Here is a 6,000-nt window from a genome sequence, read left to right on the forward strand (position 1 = left end):
TTTGGTGGGGGGGGTATATTAAGGCACAGAGCTCAAGGGCACCAGGAGAGAGAGCCTTGGGATCTGCCCTGGCTGTGAGGCCATTGGGGGGGGGGGTGCCCAAGACTGCCCAGCACCTGCTCTCCCCAGGGAATCCTCCCTGCAGACTAGATACCCCATGGACCTGCCATCTCAGCTGGAAATGAAATGATTTGTCCCGGTTATTTCTGAACTGCAAGAGAACGAGACAAACTAGAAGGGACAAAGAAAGTTGTAAAATGCTTATGAAATGAAATTTTATGTGGGATCAAGCTGAGTAAGAGAGGAATAAATTTAATTCAGTGAATCTAAATATCAAAAGCTGATGCCAGATGAATGTTCGACTGTCTCTCTGTTGAAAAGACACAGTTTTCTTTCTTTCTTTCTTTCTTTTTTAAATATATTTTATTGATTTTTTACAGAGAGGAAGGGAGAGAGATAGAGAGCTAGAAACGTCAATGAGAGAGAAACATCGACCAGCTGCCTCTTGCACACCCCCTACCGGGGATGTGCCTGCAACCAATGTACATGCCCTTGACCGGAATCGAACCCGGGACCTTTCAGTCTGCAGGCCAACACTCTACCACTGAGCCAAACCGGTTTCGGCTGAAAAGACACAGTTTTCTTACACTACTGGTCAGCTCCTGATAAGATAACCGTGCAATGTGGTCTTCTTAGAAAGCAAAGATTCTGTGTTTTATCAAAACAATTTTATGTGTTTTTTAGGGTGTCTTTACCAGGCTTCTGATTACTTAAGAAAGCGGAATCTTCTCAATAGGAAGAGCTAACCTGTGTTTGAAATGCCCTCACTAACTTCCATGCAAAGGCAGCAGAAATAAAGTCTGTAAAGATTATGGTCCATGGGGGCCCGACTCAAGAGCCCACCCAGCAATGTCTCTGAGCGCCCGTCAGTTGCAATGTGTGATCAGTTATGTGGCTTAGAACCAATCCAGGCTTTGTTGTACTTCGGCAAATACTGTCTGTATTTCTCTTGTGCCTTTTGTCTTATTGTATGAGTTCTTACAGGTGGGCATGGCTCTCTTTTGGTGTGAAGGGAGATATAAACAAGCAAATGCATCATTTGACTATTGGCCATGTGATGGTGTAAAATATCCAATTAAACAGAGACATGGAAGAATCGAACAGATTGTTGAACCTCAGAGGGAAGGCGGTGGTGGTGGGGTAGGTGAGTGTGGGGTAAGAGATCAACCAAAGGACTTGCATGCATGCATATAAGCATCACTAGTGGGACTTATTTGCATGCATACACCGAGTGGCCAGATTATTATGATCTCTGAACGCATAATAATCTGGCCACTATATCCTATATAATAAAACACTAATATGCAAACTGTCCCCTTGACCAGGAGTTCGACCAGCAGCCAGGCTGGCCAATTGCCCATGTCCCCTCCCCCTGGCCATACTGGCTGGACTCCACCTATGCACGAATTCATGCACTGGACTTCTAATATATATTTACATTTACACACACACACACACACACACACACACACACTGAGTGGCCAGATTATTATGCGTTCAGAGATTATAATAATCTGACCACTCAGTGTATAAGCATAACCAATGGACACAGACAGTAGTGGGGTAAGAGCAGCTAGGGAGAGGTCCATGAGGAAAAAAAGAGACATCGATAATACTTTTAAACAATAAAGAATTTAAATTAAAAAAAAAAAAGAAACTCGCAATAAAAAAAAAGAAAAAGACTAGTTTTCCCCAGGTGAACGGAGGTGAGGGGGGAGTGATGCAATATAGGATAGAGTGTGCCCTGACTGAAGATTCTGGGACCTGAGTCGCAGAGTTAGCTCTTCAATTTGCTCCCTTTCTCTCAGCCGTGTTAAAAATGGGCCCCAAAGCCTGTCCATTAAGTAGCTGTTGACTGCCAGCTCCCCTGGCAAGAGGCCAACCGGCTAGGCTTTCTGCACAGGTGAGCGGTAGTTTGCAATCGGTGCAAACGGAGCGGGTACACTCTTGTTATCACCGTACCCGTGGTGTGCAGTGTGCGGTGAGGCTGTCCACAGGGGCTCTTGTGTCAGGCGATGGCTGACGGTCACCACTCTCCACTCTGAAGACTGTGTTTGCCGTGTGGACGCCGAGCCAAAAGGCATGCCCAGAGTGGCATTTCAGGTTCTTCTCTTTTTGGTTATGTTTTTGAGTCCTGGGGCTCGGGTTGGCTGACGTAAACAATATAAGGAGGAGGCAACTGATTTCATTTCAAGAACAGCTCATTCATTCATTAAGTAAATATTAGCAGAGCACCGCTCTGTGTCCCCTTTCAGCCCAACAGGAACGAATCTGAGAAACAAACATCCCGTGTGCTGGTTCTGAGGTGACCAGCAAGGTGTGGCGTGGTGGCCTGTCCTATGTATTGTGCACAGCAGGCCTATGGGTCATCATTGGCCATGAAGATGGGAATGGAGCTGAGGATTAGACAAAGCTGGGAGGGCAGGCAGGGCAGACCTGAGGATGTCCAGCCAAAGATCCAGGACCCCCCCAACATTCAAACCCACAGCCCAAAGATCGAGTATTCATTTCTCACTGTCTGCATCAGATGGTGTTAGCCAGGCAAATAGCTGGCAAGCTTAAGTGGGTAAAATATTGGATATGGTGTCAGGAGCTAGGAAAGTCATAGGAATGGGAGGAGCAGGGTCGAGTAGGGCTACCAAGATGACAGGTAGAAACACCCTTTTATCCCTCCACTTATTCATTCATCCACTTATCCATTCATGCAGCAAACATTTATTCCTACCTACTCTGTGAAATACAAAGATAAAACATGCTGACTACTATTAAGACTCTTAGAGCCTCGTGGGAAAGAAAGGCAAATAATAATGATTAGAAATGCTAACTGAGCCTTGCTGAGTGCTATACTTTCTGTGCCAACATCTAATTTTCTCAGAGGGCCCGCTGTGGATTGCATTACAGGAGAGGAAACCTGAGTTTAGGGAACCCGAATCTTTTGTAGTGGACAGTAAGCCTACCTGCTCTCTGCTTTGGAGGGAGACAAGATCTATCCATCTCCGAGGCCAACTGTTATTCAAGCGTTCTTGGAAAGATAGTCTGTAACCAAGCATTGCCCCTGCTCGCAAGATGAAAAGAAACATGAGGGACTCTTGGAAAACTCCTTCCCCAAAATGACCAGTTTCAGTGTTACGGAAGGACAGCTTTTGTGGAAACAGTGAGAAGGCAACACCGAGGGAAGTCCTCAGCGTCACTATCAAAGCTGACTGACCTTGACCCTCTCCCCCACAAGCAGGATTTAATCCCAGGCTACAGCCAGATTAGGGAAACAAAGTCACCAGCAGGAGTGGGAAGAATCTGACATCCTCTGACTAGTATGGGCCAACAGCGAAGGCTTTGCTTTATGAAAAACATGTAGCTCCATCCTCTTAGCACCTCAGAGCACGCAGAGGTCTGGAGAGAAAGGCAATCTGTCTGGGTAGTTCCATGTGATGTCCTGGAGGAAGGGGGGACAGGACAGTCTGCTGATCTCCTGCAGTATACCAGGATCTGTGGTCAACATTTGTACAAGTTTCATTTCACTTCATCTCCTTATAATCTCTTTTCCTTTTTATTATGGTAAAATACACCTAACATACAATTTACCACTGAAACAGCTGCTTAAAAGTGTGCAACTTAGCGGCGTTAAGTTCATTCGTAAGGTTGTGCAACCAGCTTCACTATCTAGTTCCAGAACACGTCATCACCCACACAGAAACCCAGACCCACCAAGCAGCCACTCCCCATTCCTCTCACCCACTCCAAGCTCCGGTAACCGCTAATCTGCTCTCTGCCCCATGGCTTAGCCTTTTCTGTGTGCCCGTACAAGCTCCTGACCTAAGTAGTGTTATTCCCATTGACAGGTGAGGGAACTGTAGCTCAGAGAAGCTTGTATCTCATCCAAGCTCACAGAGCTGGTAGGGGATGGATGTGATGGGTTCTGTACTGAGCTCCCAGGTAGAGCAGGAAGCCCAGTTACTCATGTAGCCCTTGGACTTGGCTTAGAAAGGCCTCTAGGAGCATGCGTGTGTCCAGGGTGTAGGACAGGGCAGAGGGAGAGGAGGGATCCTTCTGAGTGAGAAGGAAGGAGGGAGAGGCGTTCCAGGTGGAGGGAAGTCCCACGTGTTGACATGGGGCAGAGGGGCAGCCAGCCAGGAACACCAGGACCCTGTGAGCAGTTCTCTCTCCTGAGGGGCTGGGGCAGCATCCAGGCCGGCAGGCTGGGCACGGCACACCTAACAGCTCTGTTCATTCCGGCGAGACCGCCAGGAAGCCAGCTCACTTCGGTTTCTTTTTCTCCAGGGAAACACAGGCCAGTCTTTGGGTGAAAGTCTCTCTTGTCACTGCCAGCACCCCAGGCTGTCTATGTGTGGGGGATAGGAGCCTGGGGTGGGGGTAGGGGTGGGGGGGCGGGCAGAGTGACGTTGTGAATGGCCTCGGTCAGAGGCAGCTGTGTGAGCCTTTGTTGGCCTCCTGGGAACCCACCCACTGCTGTCTGCACCTCCTCCTTCAGCCTTAGGGGCCACTTTCTGGGCCTTCACCCAGGCCACTGGGACCCAGGAGCCCCTTTGCTTGCTTGGGAGTGTTGGTGGGTGTCTGAGTGTGTTTCTTTGTTTCTTCCAGAACTCAAGAGGTTCACGGTCTCTCCCTCTGGGGAATGTTGACCTTCCACCTCCCCAGAGTTTGTCACCCTGGGGGCAGAAGCGGGTTCCTCTCTGAGTGTCTCTCTCACGGTGTGTGGCATCCCTCCGCGCGGAGGTCCTCAGAGAGGGTAAGCGTTCAGCAGAGCGAGCGCTCCAGGCAGGCTCAGGGACACAATCCTGACTGAACCTGGCTGTGTCTCACTCCAGTCGGAGGAGCTGGGAGGCCAGGCCTGGGCTTTCTCCCGGCAATGAGCTGTCTGTCTGTGAACGTGACCCCGCAGCTGTCTGCCTGTCTGCCTCGCTCACACTACACCTTGCTTGCAGGAATTTCCGACTGTAACCTGAGCTCATGGGCCAACCTGCTCGTTGGGGTCTGGAGGGTGAGCCTCAGTGCCAGGTTGGGGGGAGAGGGAATGAAGGGGGAGGCTGGGAGCAGGAGACCTCTGGTTGCCCGAGAGAATGGATTTGGGGGCAAGCGCCCTCTTCCTTCTCGGCAGAGCAGGCATGAAGGCAGAGCCCACCTGGCCCACCAGCTCTGGCAGGTGAACGGGCCAACCACTTGCCCCAGTGAGTTGCCACCTGGTGCGGTTGCTGTGAGGCCGACAGGAGAAAATGCATGGGCAGGACCCAGCAGGTGGCAACAAAGGCGAGTCTCTCATGGTGGTTGTTTTAGCCTCTGACCCTTCCATTGAGCATGACCGTCCCCTAAAGCAGTGTTTCCCAAACTTTTGACATATGTGTACCCCTTCTATAGTTTTTGTAACGCTGAGTACCCCTCGTACTCCTGAGAACGTAGAATTAGGCGCAGCTAAGCACGGTGCAGTGCACATCCCCACCAAACTCCGGTGCAACGTGTACCCCCACCAGACTCTTCCCGTACCCCTGGGGGTACGCGTACCACACTTTGGGAAACACTGCCCTAAAGGAATGAATGGACCTGCTCAGGGAGAGCCCTGGGCCTGTCCCCGCCTTTTCGGGGACCTTTGTCTGGCCAGCTCACCTGCGAGAGAGTTTCGGGGAGAGGACGCCACAGAAGTCTCTGCCTGCTGCAAACGGGGGAGGGGGCGGCTGTGGTGGTGGCAACGGCGATGGTGAGAGCTAGCACGCCATAAGCCGCTTACGCGGGGTCACGCGCCAGCCCCTCATGACACCCTGGGAAGCAGGTGCTGCTGCAGTGCCAGGTGGGGCCCTTTAAGAAGCAGAGGCCTACATGGGCCTTCACCCAAACCCGCGGTCGGCAAACTCCGGTGAGTCACATGTGGCTCTTTGGCCCCTTGAGTGTAACTCTTCCATGAAATACCACGGCCTGGGCGAGTCTATG

The sequence above is a fragment of the Pipistrellus kuhlii genome, unplaced genomic scaffold, assembly GCF_014108245.1.
Source record: "Pipistrellus kuhlii isolate mPipKuh1 unplaced genomic scaffold, mPipKuh1.p scaffold_m20_p_8, whole genome shotgun sequence".
NCBI classification, from domain to species: domain Eukaryota; kingdom Metazoa; phylum Chordata; class Mammalia; order Chiroptera; family Vespertilionidae; genus Pipistrellus; species Pipistrellus kuhlii.